General features: G+C 61.8%; 1 non-coding gene across 1 annotated transcript; it reads right to left on the minus strand.

Annotated features, from left to right (window-relative positions):
* Positions 1-525: 525 nt before the first annotated feature.
* On the minus strand, positions 526-597 carry TRNAQ-CUG (transfer RNA glutamine (anticodon CUG)). Its single transcript has one exon. It is a non-coding gene; the product is annotated as a tRNA-Gln (tRNA).
* Between the last annotated feature and the right edge of the window lie 21095 nt (positions 598-21692).

A 21692-nucleotide genomic window follows, 5' to 3' on the forward strand; every position in this document is an offset into this window, starting at 1 on the left:
AAATTTACATCGTTTGTTCCAGTGTTGGTTCAGGCTTTAGGATGGAGTTTGGGTGCTGGGTGCAGGCTCCGGCAGGGTTGTAGGAAGGGGTGAGAGGTGCAGGCTCTGGGGGTGGAAAGGAGTGTGTGGGAAGGGGTGCACCCTCTGGGAGGGAGCGTAGGGCTGAGGATGAGGGATTCGTGATGCAGGAGGGGGCTCAGGACTGGGGCAGAGTATCAGCGTTCAGAGGGAGCTCAGGGTTGGGGGTGTTGGAGAGGCTGAGGGCAGCCTGCACTAGGACTCTGGGGCAGCAGTTCTGCCCAGAATCCCTCTACTCCAGCAGCAGGAGCAGGCAGGGGACAGGCACATGCTGCTTTTTGTCAGGCAGGGATGCACCAGAGCAGAGGGGAGGGGTGCCAGGCAGGGGCCAGGGGAAGAGACCCAACTCCAAATATTGCTGGAGTAGGGCCCCCAGCCCTGAATGTTCCTGGAGCACGAGCACCACAAATGTATATAACCTGCCGCCTATGACCACAAGCCAACACAAGGTCCCACTGAGATTTGAACTCAGATTACAGGATTCAGAGTCCTGAGTGCTGCCCATTACACCATGGGAGCAGCTTGTGCTGCCTTCTCTGCACATCGGTGACCCTCATGGGGCTGCTTGTGTAAGGGGGCTCTTGGCCCTTTACTAAAACTTAGTGTGCGTGTGTGTGTTGGGGCGGGGGTTGGTTGGCTAGTTCCCAGCACCAATAGAAGGGGGAAGGATCAATGGGAAATCAGGACCCTGAGACTGACAGTCCCCAGGGACAATGGGCAGAGGCCAAAGCTCCAAGTTAGCTGCACTGACAGGCCAGACAGTGTAATGAGGGAGTCACCAGGCCAGGGGGTCCCATCCTCCATGTGAGCTGCAACTGCCTGGGTGAGAGTTGGGCAGAGCTAAGGAGAGAGTAGGAGCCCGAGAAGAGCCGGGGAGCAGAGCTGTGCAGGTGTAGTGCCAGAAACTGCTGCATGTAGGAATTTGCAACCTGTAGCAGTTACTGATACCTGAGGTTGTTGTTATTTGCTGACTTGTCCTAATTGGCTAAAACTTGACAGTGGTTTCTCTAGCAAAGGCCAGTCCCTGGCCCCTTGGTCCAGACATCCTCCTTCATATCAGGCTAGGGTGACCAGATGTCAAAGATGAAATATTGGGATGTGCGGGGCGGAGCAAAAAAAAAAAGCCAGAGGGCCCCCCTGCCGCCAAGCGGAAGTGGCATAACCTCATCTCCAACCAATTCTTGGCTCCAACCTCTGCTACACCCCCAGCTCCCCCATCCTCTCACTCCTGGGCCCCGCCTGGGCTCCAAGCTCTGCAGCCAAGCCATGATCCGGGCCCCTCCTGCAGCTCCCGGGCAAGGGGTGAACCAGTCCGCTCCTGGCAGGAGCGTGTCCGCCCCACTTGTGTCTCCACCCCCCGCCCATCTGGGCCCTGCCTGCTCCGTGCTCCCACCACCCCAATGCGCTGCCCGCAGGCTGCAGGGCTGGAGCAGCTTCTGCACTGCGCTCCTGGCCATGGCCATGGCCAGTGTGCAGACCTGCGGGGGAGAGGCGCAGCCTTCCCTCTCCAGGTCTGCAAGGGGAATGTAAAGCAAAAGTTCCTGCGGGAGTAAGGTGCTGCCATCTCTGCCTGTCACTGCCTTCTCTCCCTAGCTCAGTGAGACCACTGCGGAGCGGCCGTTCCTGCGGGATTAGGGCGCTGCCTTCTCTCCCTAGCTCTTCGAGACCACTGGGGAGCAGCCTTTCCTGTAGGATAAGGGCGCTGCCTTCTCCCCCTAGCTCTGCGAGACCACCGGGGAGCGGCCGTTCCTGCGGGATTAGGGCACTGCCTTCTCTCCCTAGCTCTCCGAGACGACTGGGGACCGGCCCTTCCTGCGGGATTAGGATGCTGCCTTCTCCCCTAGCTCTGCGAGACCACTTGGGAGCGTCCCTTCCTGCAGGATAAGGGCGCTGCCTTCTCTCCCTAGCTCTGCGAGACCACCGGGGAGCGGCCGTTCCTGCGGGATTAGGGCGCTGCCTTCTCTCCCTAGCTCTGCGAGTCGACTGGGGAGCAGCCCTTCCTGCGGGATTAGGGCGCTGCCTCCTCTCCCTAGCTCTACGAGACCACTGGGGAGTAGCGATTCCTGCGGGATTAGGGCGCTGCCTTCTCTCTCTAGCTCTGCGAGACCACTGGGGAGCGGCGCTTCCTGCGGGATTAGGGCGCTGCCTTTTCTCCCTAGCTCTGTGAGACCACCGGGGAGCGGCCGTTCCTGCGGGATTAAGGCGCTGCCTCCTCTCCCTAGCTCTGCGAGTCGACTGGGGAGAAGCCCTTCCTGCGTGATTAGGACGCTGCCTTCTCTCCCTAGCTCTGTGAGACCACTGGGGAGCGAACCTGCCTGCGTGGGCGGGGTACTGGCTTCTCTCCCCAGCTCTGACAGGGGCCTGGGGAGCAGCCCTTCCTGCGGGATTAGGGCGCTGCCTTCTCTCCCTAGCTCTGTGAGACCACTGGGGAGCAGCCCTTCCTGCGGGAATAGGTCGCTGCCTTCTCTCCCTAGCTCTGCGAGACCACTGGGGAGCGGCCCTTCCTGCGGGATTAGGGTGCTGCCTCCTCTCCCTAGCTCTGTGAGATCACTGAGGAGCGGCCCTTCCTGCATTATTAAGGCGCTGCCTCCTCTCCCTAGCTCTGCGAGACCACTGGGGAGGGACCGTTGGTACGGGATTAGGCAACCGCCTCCTCTCCCTAGCTCTACGAGACCACTAGAGAGCGGCCAGTCCTGCGGGATTAGGGCTCTGCCTTCTCTCCCTAGCTCTGCGAGACCACTGGGGAGCGGCCGTTCCTGCGGGATTAGGGCACTGCCTTCTCTCCCTAGCTCTGCGAGACCACTGGGGAGCAGCCCTTCCTCCGGGAATAGGGCGCTGCCTCCTGCCGCTAGCTCTGCGAGACCACTGGGGAGCGGCCCTTCCTGCGGGATTAGGTTGCCGCCTTCTCTGCCTAGCTCTGCGAGACCACTGGGGAGCGGCCCTTCCTGCGGGGGCGGGGCGTTGGCTTCCCTGCCCACCTCTCCCAGGGGCATGGGTAGCAGCCCTTCCTGCTGGATTAGGACGCTGCCTTCTCTCCCGAGCTCTGCAAGACCACTGGGGAGCAGCCCTTCCTGCGGGATTAGGGCGCTGCCATCTCCCCCTAGCTCTGCGAGACGACTCGAGAGCAGCCCTTCCTGTGAGATTAGGGAGCTGCCTCCTCTTCATAGCTCTGCGAGACCACTGGGGAGCAGCTCTTCCTGCGGGATTAGGGCGCTGCCTTCTCCCCTAGCTCTGCGAGACCACTTGGGAGCGTCCCTTCCTGCAGGATAAGGGCGCTGCCTTCTCTCCCTAGCTCTGCGAGACCACCGGGGAGCGGCCGTTCCTGCGGGATTAGGGCGCTGCCTTCTCTCCCTAGCTCTGCGAGTCGACTGGGGAGCAGCCCTTCCTGCGGGATTAGAGCGCTGCCTCCTCTCCCTAGCTCTACGAGACCACTGGGGAGTAGCGATTCCTGCGGGATTAGGGCGCTGCCTTCTCTCTCTAGCTCTGCGAGACCACTGGGGAGCGGCGCTTCCTGCGGGATTAGGGCGCTGCCTTTTCTCCCTAGCTCTGTGAGACCACCGGGGAGCGGCCGTTCCTGCGGGATTAAGGCGCTGCCTCCTCTCCCTAGCTCTGCGAGTCGACTGGGGAGAAGCCCTTCCTGCGTGATTAGGACGCTGCCTTCTCTCCCTAGCTCTGTGAGACCACTGGGGAGCGAACCTGCCTGCGTGGGCGGGGTACTGGCTTCTCTCCCCAGCTCTGACAGGGGCCTGGGGAGCAGCCCTTCCTGCGGGATTAGGGCGCTGCCTTCTCTCCCTAGCTCTGTGAGACCACTGGGGAGCAGCCCTTCCTGCGGGAATAGGGCGCTGCCTTCTCTCCCTAGCTCTGCGAGACCACTGGGGAGCGGCCCTTCCTGCGGGATTAGGGTGCTGCCTCCTCTCCCTAGCTCTGTGAGATCACTGAGGAGCGGCCCTTCCTGCATTATTAAGGCGCTGCCTCCTCTCCCTAGCTCTGCGAGACCACTGGGGAGGGACCGTTGGTACGGGATTAGGCAACCGCCTCCTCTCCCTAGCTCTACGAGACCACTAGAGAGCGGCCAGTCCTGCGGGATTAGGGCTCTGCCTTCTCTCCCTAGCTCTGCGAGACCACTGGGGAGCGGCCGTTCCTGCGGGATTAGGGCACTGCCTTCTCTCCCTAGCTCTGCGAGACCACTGGGGAGCAGCCCTTCCTCCGGGAATAGGGCGCTGCCTCCTGCCGCTAGCTCTGCGAGACCACTGGGGAGCGGCCCTTCCTGCGGGATTAGGTTGCCGCCTTCTCTCCCTAGCTCTGCGAGACCACTGGGGAGCGGCCCTTCCTGCGGGGGCGGGGCGTTGGCTTCCCTGCCCACCTCTCCCAGGGGCATGGGTAGCAGCCCTTCCTGCTGGATTAGGACGCTGCCTTCTCTCCCGAGCTCTGCAAGACCACTGGGGAGCAGCCCTTCCTGCGGGATTAGGGCGCTGCCATCTCCCCCTAGCTCTGCGAGACGACTCGAGAGCAGCCCTTCCTGTGAGATTAGGGAGCTGCCTCCTCTTCATAGCTCTGCGAGACCACTGGGGAGCAGCTCTTCCTGCGGGATTAGGGCGCTGCCTTCTCTCCCTAGCTCTGCGAGACCACTGGGGAGCCGCTCTTCCTGCGGGATTAGAGCACTGCCTTCTCTCCCTAGCTCTGCGAGACCACTGGGGAGCAGCCCTTCCTGCTGGATTAGGGCTCTGCCTCCTCTCCCTAGCTCTATGACACCACTGTGGAGCTGCCCTTCCTGCGGGATTAGGGCGCTGCCTTCTCTCCCTAGCTCTGCGAGACTACTGGGGAGCGGCCCGTCTTGCGGGATTAGGGTGCTGCCTTCTCTCCGTAGCTCTGCGAGACCACAGGGGAGCGGACCCTTCCTCCGGGTTTAGCATGCTGCCTGCTCTCCCTAGCTCTGCGAGACCAAATGGGAGCAGCCCTTCCTGCGGGATTGGGGCGCTGCCTTCTCTCGCTAGCTCTACTAGACCACTGGGGAGCGGCTCTTCCTGCGGGGGCCGGGCGCTGGCTTCCCTCCCCAGCTCTGCCAAGGGCATGGGTATCAGCCCTTCCTGCGGGATTATGACGCTGCCTTCTCTTCCTGGCTCTGCGAGACCACTGGGGAGCAGCCCTTCCTGCGGGATTAGGGAGCTGCCATCTCTCCGTAGCTCTGCGAGACCACTTGGGAGCAGCCCTTCCTGCGGGATTAGGACACTGACTCCTCTTCATAGCTCTGCGAGACCACTGGGGAGCAGCTCTTCCTGCGGGATTGGGCGCTGCCTTCTCTCCCTAGCTCTGTGAGACCACTGGGGAGCGGCCCTTCCTGCGGGATTAGGGTGCTGCCTTCTCTCCCTAGCTCTACGAGACCACTGGAAAGCGGCCGTTCCTGCGGGATTAGGGTGCTGCCTTCTCTCCCTAGCTCTGCGAGACCACTGGGGAGCGGCCCATCCTGTGGGATTAGAGCGCTGCCTTCTCTCCCTAGCTCTGTGAGACGACTGGGGACCGGCCCTTCCTGCGGGATTAGGGTGCTGCCTTCTCTCCCTAACTCTGCGAGACCACTTGGGAGCGTCCCTTCCTGCGGGATTAGCGCGCTGCCTTCTCTCCATAGTTCTGCGAGACCACTGGGGAGCGGCCGTTCCTGCTGTATTAGGGCGCTGCCTTCTCTCCCTAACTCTGTGAGACAACTGGGGAGCGGCCCTTCCTGCGGGATTAGGGTGCTGCCTTCTCTACCTAGCTCTGCGAGTCCACTGGGGAGCGGCCCGTCCTGCGGGATTAGGACGCTGCCTTCTCTTCCTACCTCTGCGAGACCACTAGGGAGCGGCCCATCCTGCGGGATAAGGACGCAGCCTTCTCTCCCTAGCTCTGCGAGACGACTGGGGTCCAGCCCTTCCTACTGGATTAGGACGCTGCCTTCTCTCCCTTGCTCTGCGAGACCACTAGGGAGAGGCCGTTCCTGCGGGAGTAGGCTGCTGCCTTCTCTCCCTAGCTCTGCGAGACCACTGGGGAGCAGCCCTTCCTGTGGGATTAGGGCGTTACCTTCCCTCCCTAACTCTGCGAGACCACTAGGGAGCAGCACTCCCTGCGGGATTAGGGCGCTCCCTCCTCTACCCAGGTCTACGGGACCACTGGGGAGCAGCCGTTCCTGCGGGATTAGTGCGCTGTATCCTCTCCGTACCTCTGCGAAACCATTGGGGAGCAGCCCTTCCTGCTGGATTAGGGCGCTACATTCTCTCCCTAGCTCTGCGAGACCACTGGGGAGCGGCCCTTCCTGTGGGATTAGGGCGCTGCCTTCTCTCCCTAGCTCTGCTAGACGACAGGGGAGCAGACCTTCCTGAGGATTAGGCCACTACCTTCTCTCCCTTGCTTTGCGAGACTACTGGGGAGCTGCCGTTCCTGCGAGATTAGGGCGCTGCCATCTTTCCCTAGCTCTGCGAGACCACAGGGGAGCAGCCCTTCCTGCGGGATAAGGACGCAGCCTTCTCTCCCTAGCTCTGTGAGAGCACTGGGGAGCGGAGATTTCTGCGTGGGCGCGGTGTTGGCTTCCCTCCCCAGCTCTGCCAGGGGCCTGGGGAGTAGCCCTTCCTGCGGGATTACGGCGCTGCCTTCTCTCCCTAGCTCTGCGAGACCACTGGTGAGCGGCCCTTCCTGCGGGATTAGGGCGACGCCTTCTCTCCCTAGTTCTACGAGACCACTGGAGAGCGGCCGTTCCTGCTGAATTAGGGCACTGCCTTCTCTCCCTAGCTCTGTAATACCACTGGGGAGCGTCCCTTCCTGCGGGGGCGGGGTGCTGGCTTCCCTCCCCAGCTCTGCCAGGGGCCTGGGGAGCAGCCCTTCCTACGGGATTAGGGTGCTGCCTTCTCTCGCTAGCTCTACTAGACCACTGGGGACCGGCCCTTCCTGCGGGATTAGGTTGCCGCCTTCTCTCCCTAGCTCTGTGAGACCACTGGAGAGCAGCCCTTCCTGCGGGATTAGGGCGATGCCTTCTCTCCCTAGCTGTGCGAGACCACTGGGGAGCTGCCGTTCCTGCGGGATTATGGCACTGCCTTCTCTCCCTAGCTCTGCGAGACCACTGGGGAGCAGCCGTTCCTGTGGGATTAGAGCGCTGCCTTCTCTCCCTAGCTCTACTAGACCACTGGGGAGCGGCCCTTCCTGCGGGGGCGGGGAGCTGGCTTCCATCCCCAGCTCTGCCAAGGACATGGGTATCAGCCCTTCCTGCGGGATTATGACGCTGCCTTCTCTTCCTGGCTCTGCGAGACCACTGGGGAGCAGCCCTTCCTGCGGGATTAGGGAGCTGCCATCTCTCCGTAGCTCTGCGAGACCACTTGGGAGCAGCCCTTCCTGCGGGATTAGGACACTGACTCCTCTTCATAGCTCTGCGAGACCACTGGGGAGCAGCTCTTCCTGCGGGATTGGGCGCTGCCTTCTCTCCCTAGCTCTGTGAGACCACTGGGGAGCGGCCCTTCCTGCGGGATTAGGGTGCTGCCTTCTCTCCCTAGCTCTACGAGACCACTGGAGAGCGGCCCATCCTGTGGGATTAGAGCGCTGCCTTCTCTCCCTAGCTCTGTGAGACCACTGGGGAGCGGCCCTTCCTGCGGGATTAGGGTGCTGCCTTCTCTCCCTAGCTCTGTGAGACGATTGGGGACCGGCCCTTCCTGCGGGATTAGGGTGCTGCCTTCTCTCCCTAACTCTGCGAGACCACTTGGGAGCGTCCCTTCCTGCGGGATTAGGTCCTTGCCTTCTCTTCCTCCTCTGCGAGACCACTGAGGAGCCGCCCTTCCTGCGGGATTAGGGTGCTGCCTACTCTCCCTAGCTCTATGAGACCACTGGAGAGCGGCCGTTCCTGCGGGATTAGGGCGCTGCCTTCTCTCCATAGTTCTGCGAGACCACTGGGGAGCGGCCGTTCCTGCGGGATTAGGGTGCTGCCTACTCTCCCTAGCTCTATGAGACCACTGGAGAGCGGCCGTTCCTGCGGAATTAGGGCGCTGCCTTCTCTCCATAGTTCTGCGAGACCACTGGGGAGCGGCCGTTCCTGCTGTATTAGGGCGCTGCCTTCTCTCCCTAACTCTGAGAGACAACTGGGGAGCGGCCCTTCCTGCGGGATTAGGGTGCTGCCTTCTCTACCTAGCTCTGCGAGTCCACTGCTTAGCGGCCCGTCCTGCGGGATTAGGACGCTGCCTTCTCTTCCTACCTCTGCGAGACCACTAGGGAGCGGACCAGCCTGCGGGATTAGAGCTCTGCCTTCTCTTCCTACCTCTGCGAGACCACTGGGGTGCGGCCCATCCTGCGGGATTAGAGCGCTACCTTCTCTCCCCAGCTCTGCGAGACGACTGGGGACCAGCCCTTCCTACTGGATTAGGACGCTGCCTTCTCTCCCTAGCTCTGCGAGACCACTAGGGAGAGGCCGTTCCTGCGGGAGTAGGGTGCTGCCTTCTCTCCCTAGCTCTGCGAGACCACTGGGGAGCAGCCCTTCCTGTGGGATTAGGGCGCTACCTTCCCTCCCTAACTCTGCGAGACCACTAGGGAGCAGCACTCCCTGCGGGATTAGGGCGCTGCCTCCTCTCCCCAGGTCTACGGGACCACTGGGGAGCAGCCGTTCCTGCGGGAGTGGGGTGCTGCCTTCTCTCCCTAGCTCTGCGAGACCACTGGGGAGCAGCCCTTCCTGTGGGATTAGGGCGCTACCTTCCCTCCCTAACTCTGCGAGACCACTAGGGAGCAGCACTCCCTGCGGGATTAGGGCGCTGCCTCTTCTCCCCAGGTCTACGGGACCACTGGGGAGCAGCCGTTCCTGCGGGATTAGTGCGCTGTATCCTCTCCGTACCTCTGCGAAACCAATGGGGAGCAGCCCTTCCTGCTGGATTAGGGCGCTACCTTCTCTCCCTAGCTCTGCGAGACCACTGGGGAGCGGCCCTTCCTGTGGGATTAGGGCGCTGCCTTCCCTCCCTAGCTCTGCGAGACGACAGGGGAGCAGACCTTCCTGAGGATTAGGCCACTACCTTCTCTCCCTTGCTTTGCGAGACTACTGGGGAGCTGCCGTTCCTGCGAGATTAGGGCGCTGCCATCTTTCCCTAGCTCTGTGAGACCACTGGGGAGCGGAGATTTCTTCGTGGGCGTGGTGTTGGCTTCCCTCCCCAGCTCTGCCAGGGGCCTGGGGAGTAGCCCTTCCTGCGGGGTTACGGCGCTGCCTTCTCTCCCTAGCTCTGCGAGACCACTGGGGAGCGGCCCTTCCTGCGGGATTAGGGCGCCACCTTCTCTCCCTAGTTCTACGAGACCACTGGAGAGCGGCCGTTCCTGCTGAATTAGGACACTGCCTTCTCTCCCTAGCTCTGTAATACCACTCGGGAGCGTCCCTTCCTGCGGGGGCGGGGTGCTGGCTTCCCTCCCCAGCTCTGCCAGGGGCCTGGGGAGCAGCCCTTCCTACGGGATTAGGATGCTGCCTTCTCTCGCTAGCTCTACTAGACCACTGGGGATCGGCCCTTCCTGCGGGATTAGGTTGCCGCCTTCTCTCCCTAGCTCTGTGAGACCACAGGGGAGCAGCCCTTCCTGCGGGATTAGCGCGATGCCTTCTCTCCCTAGCTGTGCGAGACCACTGGGGAGCTGCCGTTCCTGCGGGATTATGGCACTGCCTTCTCTCCCTAGCTCTGCGAGACCACTGGGGAGCAGCCGTTCCTGTGGGATTAGAGCGCTGCCTTCTCTCCCTAGCTCTGCGAGACCACTGGGGAGCGGCCCTTCCTGCGGGATTAGGGCACTGCTTTCTCTCCCTACATCTCCGAGACCACTGGAGAGCGGCACTTCCTGCGGGATTAGGGCGCTACCTTCTCTCCCAAGCTCTGCGAGACCACGGGGGAGCAGCCCTTCCTGCGGGGGTGGGGGGCTGGCTTCCCTCCCCAGCTCTGCCAGGGGTCTGGGGAGCGACTCTTCCTGCGGGATTTGGGTGCTGCCTTCACTCCCTAGCTCTGTGAGACCACTGGGGAGCGGCTCTTCCTGCGGGATTTGGGTGCTGCCTTCACTCCCTAGCTCTGTGAGACCATTTGGGAGCGGACCTTCCTGCGGGATTAGGGCGTTGCCTTCTCTACCTAGCTCTGCGAGACCACTGGAGAGCAGCCCGTCCTGCGGGATTAGGGCGCTGCCTTCTCTCCCTTGCTCTACGAGACCACTGGGGAGCAGCCGTTCCTGCCGGATTAGGGCGCTGCCTTCTCTCCCTAGCTCTGCGAGACCATTTGGGAGCGGACCTTCCTGCGGGATTAGGGCGTTGCCTTCTCTACCTAGCTCTGCGAGACCACTGGAGAGCAGCCCGTCCTGCGGGATTAGGCCGCTGCCTTCTCTCCCTAGCTCTGTGAGACAACTGGGGAGCGGCCCTTACTGCGGGATTAGGGCACTGCCTTCTCTGCCTAGCGCTGCGAGACCACTGGGAAGCGGCTCTTCCTGCGGGATTAGGGCGCTGCCTTCTCTCTCTAGCTCTGTGAGACAACTGGGGAGCGGCCCTTACTGCGGGATTAGAGCACTGCTTTCTCTCCCTACATCTCCGAGACCACGGGGGAGCAGCCCTTCCTGCGGGGGTGGGGGGCTGGCTTCCCTCCCCAGCTCTGCCAGGGGTCTGGGGAGCGACTCTTCCTGCGGGATTTGGGTGCTGCCTTCACTCCCTAGCTCTGTGAGACCACTGGGGAGCAGCCCTACCTGTGGGATTAGGGCGGTGCCTTCTCTCCCTAGCTCTGCGAGACCACTGGAGAGCAGCCCTTCCTGCGGGATTAGGCCGCTGCCTTTTCTCCCTTGCTCTGTGAGACAACTGGGGAGCGGCCCTTACTGCGGGATTAGGGCACTGCCTTCTCTGCCTAGCGCTGCGAGACCACTGGGAAGCGGCCCTTCCTGCGGGATTAGGGCGCTGCCTTCTCTCCCTAGCTCTGCAAGACCACTGGGGAACACCCCTTCCTGCGGGATTAGGGCGCTACCTCCTCTCCCTAGCTCTGTGAGACCACTGGGGAGCAGCCCTACCTGTGGGATTAGGGCGCTGCCTTCTCTCCCTAGCTCTGCGAGACCACTGGGGAGCAGCCCTCCCTGCGCGATTAGGGCGCTGCCTTCTCTCCCTTGCTCTACGAGACCACTGGAGAGCAGCCGTTCCTGCCGGATTAGGGCGCTGCCTTCTCTCCCTAGCTCTGCGAGACCATTTGGGAGCGGCCCTTCCTGCGGGATTAGGGCGTTGCCTTCTCTACCTAGCTCTGCGAGACCACTGGAGAGCAGCCCTTCCTGCGGGATTAGGCCGCTGCCTTCTCTCCCTAGCTCTGTGAGACAACTGGGGAGCGGCCCTTACTGCGGGATTAGGGCACTGCCTTCTCTGCCTAGCGCTGCGAGACCACTGGGAAGCGGCCCTTCCTGCGGGATTAGGGCGCTGCCTTCTCTCCCTAGCTCTGGAAGACCACTGGGGAACACCCCTTCCTGCGGGATTAGGGCGCTACCTCCTCTCCCTAGCTCTGCGAGACCACTGGGGAGCAGTCCTTCCAGCCGGATTAGGGCGCTGCCATCTCTCCCTAGCTCTGCGAGACCACTGGGGAGCAGCCCTTCCTGTGGGATTAGGGCCCTACCTTCCCTCCCTAGCTCTGCGAGACCACTGGGGAGCAGCCCACCCTGCGGGATTAGGGCGCTGCCTCCTCTCCCCAGCTCTGCGGCACGATTGGGGACCAGCCCTTCCTGCGGGATTAGGGCGCTCTATCCTCTCCGTACCTCTGCGAGAACACTGGGGAGCAGCCCTTCCTGCGGGATTAGGGCGCTACCTTCTCTCCCTAGCTCTGCGAGCCCACTGGGGAGCGGCCGTTCCTGTGGGATTAGGCCACTGCTTTCTCTCCCTACCTCTCCGAGACCACTGGAGAGCGATCCTTCCTGCGGGATTAGGGCGCCACCTTCTCTCCCTAGTTCTGCGAGACCACTGGGGAGCGACTGTTGGTGCGGGATTAGGGCATCGCCTCATCTCTCTAGTTCTACGAGACCACTGGAGAGCGGCCTTTCCTGCGGGATTAGGGCGCTGCCTTCTCTCCCTAGCTCTGTGAGACAACTGGGGAGCGGCCCTTACTGCGGGATTAGGGCACTGCCTTCTCTGTCTAGCGCTGCGAGACCACTGGGGAGCGACCGTTGGTACGGGATTAGGGCACCGTCTCCTCTCCCTAGTTCTTCGAGACCTCTGCAGAGCGGCTGTTCCTGCGGGATTAGGGCGCTGCCTTCTATCCCTAGCTCTGCGAGATGACAGGTGAGCAGGCCTTCCTGCGGGATTAGGGCGCTGCCTCCATTCCCTAGCTCTGCGAGACAACTGGGGAGCAGCCATTCCTGCGGGATTAGGGCACTGCCTTCTCTCCCTAGCTCTGAGAGACCACTGGGGAGCAGACCTTCCTTCGGGATTATGGCGCTGCCTACTTTCTCTAGCTCTCCGAGACCACTGGTGAGCGGCCCTTCCTGCGGGATTAGGGCGCCATTTTCTCTTCCTAGCTCTGCGAGACCACTGGGGTGCGGCCCTTCCTGCGGGATTAGCGCGCTTCCCTCTCTACCTAGCTCTGCGAGACCACAGGTAAGCAGCCCTTCCTGCGGGATTAGGGTGCTACCTTCTCTCCCTAGCTCTGCGAGACCACTGGGGATCGGCCGTTCCTGCGGGATTAGGGCGCTGCCTTCTCTCCCTAGCTCTGAGAGACCACTGGGGAGCAGCCTTTCCTGCGGGATTAGGGCGCTGGCTTCTCTCCCTAGCTCTGCGATAACACTGGGGAGCGATCGTTCCTGTGGGATTACGGTGCTGCTTTCTCTCCCTAACTCTGCGAGACCACTGGGGAGCGGCCCTTCCTGCGGGATTAGGGTGCTACCTTCTCTCCCCAGCTCTGCGAGACAACTGGGGAGCAGCCCTTCCTACGGGATTAGGGCGCTGCCTTCTATCCCGAGCTCTGCGAGACCACTGGGGAGCAACCCTTCCTGGGGGCTTAGGGCACTGCCTCCTCTCCCTAGCTCTCTAAGACCACTGAGGAGCCACCTTTCCTGCGGGGGCGGGACGCTGGCTTCCCACCCCAGCTCTGCCAAGGGCCTATAGAGCAACCCTTCCTGCGGGATTAGGACGCTGCCTTCTCTCCCTAGCTCTGCGAGACGACAGGTGAGCAGGCCTCCCTGCAGGTTTAGGGCGCTGCCTCCATTCCCTAGCTCTGCGAGACCACTTGGGAGCAGCCATTCCTGCCGGATTAGGTCGCTACCTTCTCTCCCTAGCTCTGCAAGACCACTGGGGAGCGGCTGTTCCTGCGGGATTAGGGCGCTACCTTTTCTCCCTAGCTCTGCGAGACCACTGGGGATCGGCCCTTCCTGCGGGATTAGGGCTCCGCCTTCTCTCCCTAGCTCTGCGAGACCACAGGTAAGCAGCCCTTCCTGCGAGATTAGAGCGCTGCCTCCTCTCCCTAGCTCTGCGAGACCCCAGGTAAGCAGCACTTCCTGCGGGATTTGGGCTCCTCCTTCTCTCACTAGCTCTTCTAGACCATTGCGTATCGACGCTTCCTGATGGATTAGGTTGCCGCCTTCTCTCCCTAGCTCTGCGATACCACTGGGGAGCGGCCCTTCCTGCGGGATTAGGGCACCGTCTTCTCTCCCTAGTTCTGCGAGACCACTGGGGAGTGACCGTTGTTGCGGGATTAGGGCACCGCATCCTCTCCCTAGTTCTACGAGACCACTGGGGAGCGACTGTTGGTGCGGGATTAGGGCACCGCCTCCTCTCTCTAGTTCTACGAGACCATTGGAGAGCAGCCGTTCCTGCGGGATTAGGGCGCTGCCTTCTCTCCCGAGCTCTGCGAGACGACTGGGGAACAGGCATTCCTGCGGGATTAAGGCGGTGCCTCCATTCCCTAGCTCTGTGAGACCACTGGGGAGCAGCCTTTCCTGCGGGATTAGGGCGCTGGCTTCTCTCCCTAGCTCTGCGATACCACTGGGGAGCGACCGTTCCTGTGGGATTACGGTGCTGCCATCTCTCCCTAACCCTGTGAGACCACTGGGGAACGGCCCTTCCTGCGGGATTAGGGCTCCACCTTCTCTCCCTAGCTCTGCGAGACCACAGGTAAGCAGCCCTTCCTGCGGGATTAGGGCGCTACCTTCTCTCCCTAGCTCTGCAAGACCACTGGGGAGCGGCTGTTCCTGCGTGATTAGGGCGCTGCCTTTTCTACCTAGCTCTGCGAGACCACTGGGGAGTAGCCCTTCCTGCGAGATTAGAGCGCTGCCTCCTCTCCCTAGCTCTGCGAGACCCCAGGTAAGCAGCCCTTCCTGCGGGATTAGGGTGCTGCCTTCACTCCCTAGCTCTGCGAAACCACTGGGGATCGGCCCTTCCTGCCGGATTAGGGCTCCGCCTTCTCTCCCTAGCTCTGCGAGACCACAGGTAAGCAGCCCTTCCTGCGGGATTAGGGTACTGCCTTCTCTCCCTAGCTCTGCGAGACCACTGGGGATCGGCCCTTCCTGCGGGATTTGGGCTCTGCCTTCTCTCACTAGCTCTTCTAGACCATTGTGGATCGACCCTTCCTGAGGGATTAGGTTTCCGCCTTCTCTCCCTAGCTCTGCGATACCACTGGGGAGCGGCCCTTCCTGCGGGATTAGGGCACCGTCTTCTCTCCCTAGCTCTGCGAGACCACTGGGGAGCGACCGTTGTTGCGGGATTAGGGCACCGCATCCTCTCCCTAGTTCTACGAGGCCAATGGAGAGCGGCCGTTGCTGCGGATTATGGTGCTACCTTCTCTCCCTAGCTCTGCGAGACCACTGGTAACCAGCCGTTACTGCGGGATTAGGGCACTGCCTTCTCTCCCTAGCTCTGAGAGACGACTGAGAGCAGACCTTCCTTCGGGATTATGGCGCTGCCTCCTTTCTCTAGCTCTGCGAGACCACTGGTGAGCGGCCCTTCCTGCGGGATTAGGGCGCCATTTTTTCTTCCTAGCTCTGCGAGACCACTGGGGTGCGGCCCTTCCTGCGGGATTAGCGCGCTTCCCTCTCTACCTAGCTCTGCGAGACCAGAGGTAAGCAGCCCTTCCTGCGGGATTAGGGTGCTGCCTTCTCTCCCTAGCTGTGCGAGACCACTGGGGATCGGCCCTTCCTGCGGGATTTGGGCTCCGCCTTCTCTCACTAGCTCTTCTACATCATTGCGGATAGACCCTTCCTGAGGGATTAGGTTGCCGCCTTCTCTCCCTAGCTCTGCGATACCACTGGGGAGCGACCGTTGTTGTGGGATTAGGGCACCGCCTCCTCTCTCTAGATCTACGAGACCACTGGAGAGCGGCCGTTCCTGCGGGATTAGGGCGCTGCCTTCTCTCCCTAGCTCTGAGAGACCACTGGGGTGCAGCTGTTCCTGCGGTATTAGGGCGCTGCCTTCTCTCCCTACCTCTGCGAGATGACTGGGGAGCAGCCCTTCCTGCGGGATTAAGGCGCTGCCTCCATTCCCTAGCTCTGCGAGACCAATGGGGAGCAGCCTTTCCTGCGGGATTAGGGCGCTGGCTTCTCTCCCTAGCTCTGCGATACCACTGGGGAGCGATCGTTCCTGTGGGATTACGGTGCTGCCTTCTCTCCCTAACTCTGAGAGACCACTGGGGAGCGGCCCTTCCTGCGGGATTAGGGTGCTACCTTCTCTCCCCAGCTCTGCGAGACAACTGGGGAGCAGCCCTTCCTACGGGATTAGGGCGCTGCCTTCTATCCCTAGCTCTGCGAGACCACTGGGGAGCGGCCCTTCCTGCGGGCTTAGTGCGCTGCCTTCTCTCCGTAGCTCTGCGAGACCACTGGGGAGCAACCCTTCCTGCGGGCTTAGGGCACTGCCTCCTCTCCCTAGCTCTCTAAGACCACTGAGGAGCCGCCTTTCCTGCGGGGGCGGGACGCTGGCTTCCCACCCCAGCTCTGCCAAGGGCCTATAGAGCAACCCTTCCTGCGGGATTAGGACGCTGCCTTCTCTCCCTAGCTCTGCGAGACGACAGGTGAGCAGGCCTCCCTGCGGGTTTAGGGCGCTGCCTTCATTCCCTAGCTCTGCGAGACCACTGGGGAGCAGCCATTCCTGCGAGATTAGGGCACTGCGTTCTCTCCCTAGCTCTGCGAGACCACTGAGGAGCGGCCCTTCCTGCGGGATTAGGGCGCTACCTTCTCTCCCTAGCTCTGCAAGACCACTGGGGAGCGGCTGTTCCTGCGGGATTAGGGCGCTGCCTTTTCTCCCTAGCTCTGCGAGACCACTGGGGATCGGCCCTTCCTGCGGGATTAGGGCTCCGCCTTCTCTCCCTAGGTCTGCGAGACCACAGGTAAGCAGCCCTTCCTGCGAGATTAGAGCGCTGCCTCCTCTCCCTAGCTCTGCAAGACCCCAGGTAAGCAGCCCTTCCTGCGGGATTTGGGCTCCTCCTTCTCTCACTAGCTCTTCTAGACCATTGCGTATCGACGCTTCCTGATGGATTAGGTTGCCGCCGTCTCTCCCTAGCTCTGTGATACCACTGGGGAGCGGCCCTTCCTGCGGGATTAGGGCACCGTCTTCTCTCCCTAGTTCTGCGAGACCACTGGGGAGTGACCGTTGTTGCGGGATTAGGGCACCGCATCCTCTCCCTAGTTCTACGAGACCACTGGGGAGCGACTGTTGGTGCGGGATTAGGGCACCGCCTCCTCTCTCTACTTCTACGAGACCATTGGAGAGCGGCCGTTCCTGCGGGATTAGGGCGTTGCCTTCTCTCCCTAGCTCTGAGAGACCACTGGGGTGCAGCCGTTCCTGCGGGATTAGGGTGCTGCCTTCTCTCCCTAGCTCTGCGAGACGACTGGGGAGCAGGCATTCCTGCGGGATTAAGGCGGTGCCTCCATTCCCTAGCTCTGTGAGACCACTGGGGAGCAGCCTTTCCTGCGGGATTAGGGCGCTGGCTTCTCTCCCTAGCTCTGCGATACCACTGGGGAGCGACCGTTCCTGTGGGATTACGGTGCTGCCTTCTCTCCCTAACCCTGCGAGACCACTGGGGAACGGCCCTTCCTGCTGGATTAGGGTGCTACCTTCTCTCCCCAGCTCTGCGAGACAACTGGGGAGCAGCCCTTCCTACGGGATTAGGGCGCTGCCTTCTCTCCCTAGCTCTGCGAGACAACTGCAGAGCGGCTGTTCCTGCGGGATTAGGGCTCCGCCTTCTCTCCCTAGCTCTGCGAGACCACAGGTAAGCAGCCCTTCCTGCGGGATTAGGGTGCTGCCTTCTCTCCCTAGCTCTGCGAGACCACTGGGGATCGGCCCTTCCTGCGGGATTTGGGCTCCACCTTCTCTCACTAGCTCTTCTAGACCATTGCGGATCAACCCTCCCTGAGGGATTAGGTTGCCGCCTTCTCTCCCTAGCTCTGCGATACCACTGGGGAGCGGCCCTTCCTGCAGGATTAGTGCGCAACATTCTCTCCCTAGCTCTGCAAGACCTCTGGGGAGCAGCCCTTCCTGCGGGATATGGGCACTGCCTTCTCTCCGTAGCTCTGCAAAACCACTGGGGAGCCGCCCTTCCTGCGGGATTAGGGCGCTGCCTTCTCTCGCTAGCTCTACTAGACCACTGGTGTCGGCCCTTCCAACTGTATTAGGTTGCCGCCTTCTCTTCCTAGCTCTGCGAGACCACTGGGGAGCTGACCTTCCTGCGGGATTAGGGCACCGTCTTCTCTCCCTAGCTCTGCGAGACCTCTGGGGAGCAGCCCTTCCTGCGGGATATGGGCGCTGCCTTCTCTCCGTAGCTCTGTGAAACCACTGGGGAGCGGCCCTTCCTGCGGGATTAGGGCGCTGCCTTCACTCCCTAGCTCTGCGAGACCATTGTTGAGCAGCCCCTCCTGCGGGATTAGGGCGCTGCCTTCTCTCCCTAGCTCTGCGAGACCACTGAGGAGCAGCCGTTCCTGCGGCATTACGGCGCTGCCTTCTATCCCTAGCTCTGTGAGACCACTGGGAAGCAGGCCTTCCTGCGGGATTAGGGCGCTGCCTTCCCTAACTAGCTCTGCGAGACCTCTGGGGAACAGCCCTTCCTGCGGGATTAGGGCACCGCCTCCTCGCCCAAGTTCTAGTAGACCACTGGAGAGCGGCCTATCCTGCGGGATTAGGGCGCTGCCTTCTTTCCCTAGTTCTGCGAGACCACTGGGGAGCGACTGTTGGTGCGGGATTAGGGCACCGCCTCCTCTCTCTAGTTCTACGAGACCATTGGAGAGCGGCCGTTCCTGCGGGATTAGGGCGCTGCCTTCTCTCCCTAGCTCTGAGAGACCACTGGGGTGCAGCCGTTCCTGCGGGATTAGGGTGCTGCCTTCTCTCCCTAGCTCTGCGAGACGACTGGGGAGCAGGCATTCCTGCGGGATTAAGGCGGTGCCTCCATTCCCTAGCTCTGTGAGACCACTGGGGAGCAGCCTTTCCTGCGGGATTAGGGCGCTGGCTTCTCTCCCTAGCTCTGCGATACCACTGGGGAGTGACCGTTCCTGTGGGATTACGGTGCTGCCTTCTCTCCCTAACCCTGCGAGACCACTGGGGAACGGCCCTTCCTGCTGGATTAGGGTGCTACCTTCTCTCCCCAGCTCTGCGAGACAACTGGGGAGCAGCCCTTCCTACGGGATTAGGGCGCTGCCTTCTCTCCCTAGCTCTGCGAGACAACTGCAGAGCGGCTGTTCCTGCGGGATTAGGGCTCCGCCTTCTCTCCCTAGCTCTGCGAGACCACAGGTAAGCAGCCCTTCCTGCGGGATTAGGGTGCTGCCTTCTCTCCCTAGCTCTGCGAGACCACTGGGGATCGGCCCTTCCTGCGGGATTTGGGCTCCACCTTCTCTCACTAGCTCTTCTAGACCATTGCGGATCAACCCTCCCTGAGGGATTAGGTTGCCGCCTTCTCTCCCTAGCTCTGCGATACCACTGGGGAGCGGCCCTTCCTGCGGGATTAGGGCACCGTCTTCTCTCCCTAGCTCTGAGAGACCACTGGGGAGCGACCGTTGTTGCGAGATTAGGGCACCACATCCTCTCCCTAGTTCTACGAAACCACTGGGGAGCGACTGTTGGTGCGGGATTAGGGCACCGCCTCCTCTCTCTAGTTCTACGAGACCACTGGAGAGCGGCCGTTCCTGCGGGATTAGGGCGCTGCCGTCTGTCCCTAGCTCTGCGAGAAGACTGGGAGCAGACCTTCCGGCAGGATTATGGCGCTGCCTCCTTTCTCTAGCCCTGCGAGACCACTGGTGAGCGGCCCTTCCTGCGGGATTAGGGCTCCCTTTTCTCTTCCTAGCTCTGCGAGACCACTTGGGTGCGGCCCTTCCTGGGGGATTAGGGCGCTTCCTTCTCCACCTAGCTCTGCAAGACCAGTGGGGAGCGACCGTTCCTGCGGGATTAGGGCTCTGCCTTCTCTGCCTAGCTCAGCGGGACCACTGGGTAGCAGTCCTCCCTGCGGGATTAGGGCACCGCCTTCTCTCCCTAGCTCTGCGAGACCACTGGGGAGAGACCGTTCCTGCGGGATTAGGGTTCTGCCTTCTCTCGCCAGCGCTGAGAGACAACTGGGGAGCAGCACTTCCTGCGGGATTAGGGCACTGCCTTCTCCCCCTAGCTCTGCGAGACCATTGGGGAGCCGCCCTTCTTGCAGGATTAGAGCGCTGCTTTCTCTCCCTAGCTTTTCGAGACCACTGGGGATCGGCCCTTCCTGCGGGATTAGGGAGCCACTTTCTCTCTCTAGGTCTGCAAGACCACTGGGGAGTGGCCCTTCCTACGGAATTAGGGCGCCGCCTTCTCTCCCTAGCTCTGCGAGAGAACTGGGGAGCAGCCCTTCCTGCGGTATTAGGGCGCTGCCTTCTCTCCCTAGCTCTACGACACCACTCGGGAGCGGCCCTCTCTGCAGGATTGGGGCGCTGCCTTCTCTCCATAGCTCTGCGAGACTACTAGGCAGCAGCCCTTCCTGCGGGATTAGGTTGCAGCCTTCTCTCCCTAGCACTGCGAGACCATTGGGGTGCAGCTCTTTCTGCGGGATTAGGGCGCTGCCTTCTTTCCCTAGCTTTGCGAGCACACTTGGGAGCAGCCCTTCCTGCTGGATTAGGTCGCAGCCTTCTCTTCCTACCTTTGCGAGACCACTTGGGAGCGGTCCTTCCTAAGGGATTAGGGTGCTGCCTTCTCTCCCTAGCACTGCGAGACCACTGGGGATTGGCCCTTCCTGCGGGATTAGGGCCCCGCCTTCTCTCTCTAGGTCTGTGAGACAACTGGTGATCGGCCCTTCCTGCGGGATTAGGGCGCCGCCTTCTGTCCCTAGCTCTTCGATACCACTGGGGAGCGTCCCTTCCTGCGGGATTCGGGCTCTGCCTTCTCTCTCTAGCTCTGCGAGACCACAGGCAAGCAGCCCTTCCTGCGGGATTAGGCTGCTTCCTTCTCTCCCTAGCTCTGCGAGACAACTGGGGATCGGCCCTTCCTGCGGGATTAGGACTCTGCCTTCTCTCCCTAGCTCTGCGAGACCTCTGGGGAGCAGCCGTTCCTGCGGGATGAGGGCGCTGCCTTCTCTCCCTAGCTCTGCGAGACCACTGGGCAGCAGCCATTCCTGCTGGTTTAGTGCGCTGCCTCCTCTCCATAGCTCTGCGAGACCACTGGGTAGCGGCCCTTCCTGTGGGGGCGGGGAAGTGGCTTCCCTCCCCAGCTCTGCCAGGGGCCTGGGGAGCAGCCTTTCCTGCGGGTTTAGGACGGTGCCTTTTCTCCCTAGCTCTGCGAGACCCCTGGGGAGCGGCCCCTACTGCGGGATTAGGTCGTTGCCTTCTCTCCCTAGCTCTGCGAGACCAATGGGGAGCAGCCTTTCCTGCGGGATTAGGGCTCTGCCTTCTCTCGCAAGCTCTACTAGACTACTGGGGATCGACCCTTCCTGCGGGATAAGGTTGCCACCTTCTCTCCCTAGCTCTGCGAGACCACGGGGAGCGGCCCTTCCTTCGGGATTCGGGCGCCGCCTTCTCTCCCTAGCTCTATGAAACTACTGGGGAGCGACCGAGCTGCGGGATTACGGCACCGCCTCCTCTCCCTAGTTCTAAGAGACCACTAGAGAGCGGCCATTTCTGCGGATTAGTTCGCTACCTTCTCTCCCTAGCTCTGAGAGACCACTGGGAAGCAGCCGTTATTGCGGGAACAGGGCGCTGCCTTCTCTCTCTAGCTCTGCGAGACCACTGGGTAGCGGCCCTTCCTGTGGGATTAGGGCGTTACCTTCTCTCCTTAGCTCTGCGAGACCACTGGGGAGAAGCCCTTCCTGCGGGATTAGGACGCTTCCTTCTCTCCCTAGCTCTGTGAGACCACTGGGGAGCGAACATGCCTGCGTGGGCGAGGTGCTTTCTTCTCTCCCCAGCTCTGCCAGGGGCATGGGGAGCAGCCCTTCCTGCAGGATTAGTGCGCAACATTCTCTCCCTAGCTCTGCAAGACCTCTGGGGAGCAGCCCTTCCTGCGGGATATGGGCACTGCCTTCTCTCCGTAGCTCTGCAAAACCACTGGGGAGCCGCCCTTCCTGCGGGATTAGGGCGCTGCCTTCTCTCGCTAGCTCTACTAGACCACTGGTGTCGGCCCTTCCAACTGTATTAGGTTGCCGCCTTCTCTTCCTAGCTCTGCGAGACCACTGGGGAGCTGACCTTCCTGCGGGATTAGGGCACCGTCTTCTCTCCCTAGC

Source organism: Gopherus flavomarginatus, unplaced genomic scaffold, assembly GCF_025201925.1.
Source record: "Gopherus flavomarginatus isolate rGopFla2 unplaced genomic scaffold, rGopFla2.mat.asm mat_scaffold_1611_arrow_ctg1, whole genome shotgun sequence".
Classification (NCBI taxonomy): Eukaryota; Metazoa; Chordata; order Testudines; family Testudinidae; genus Gopherus; species Gopherus flavomarginatus.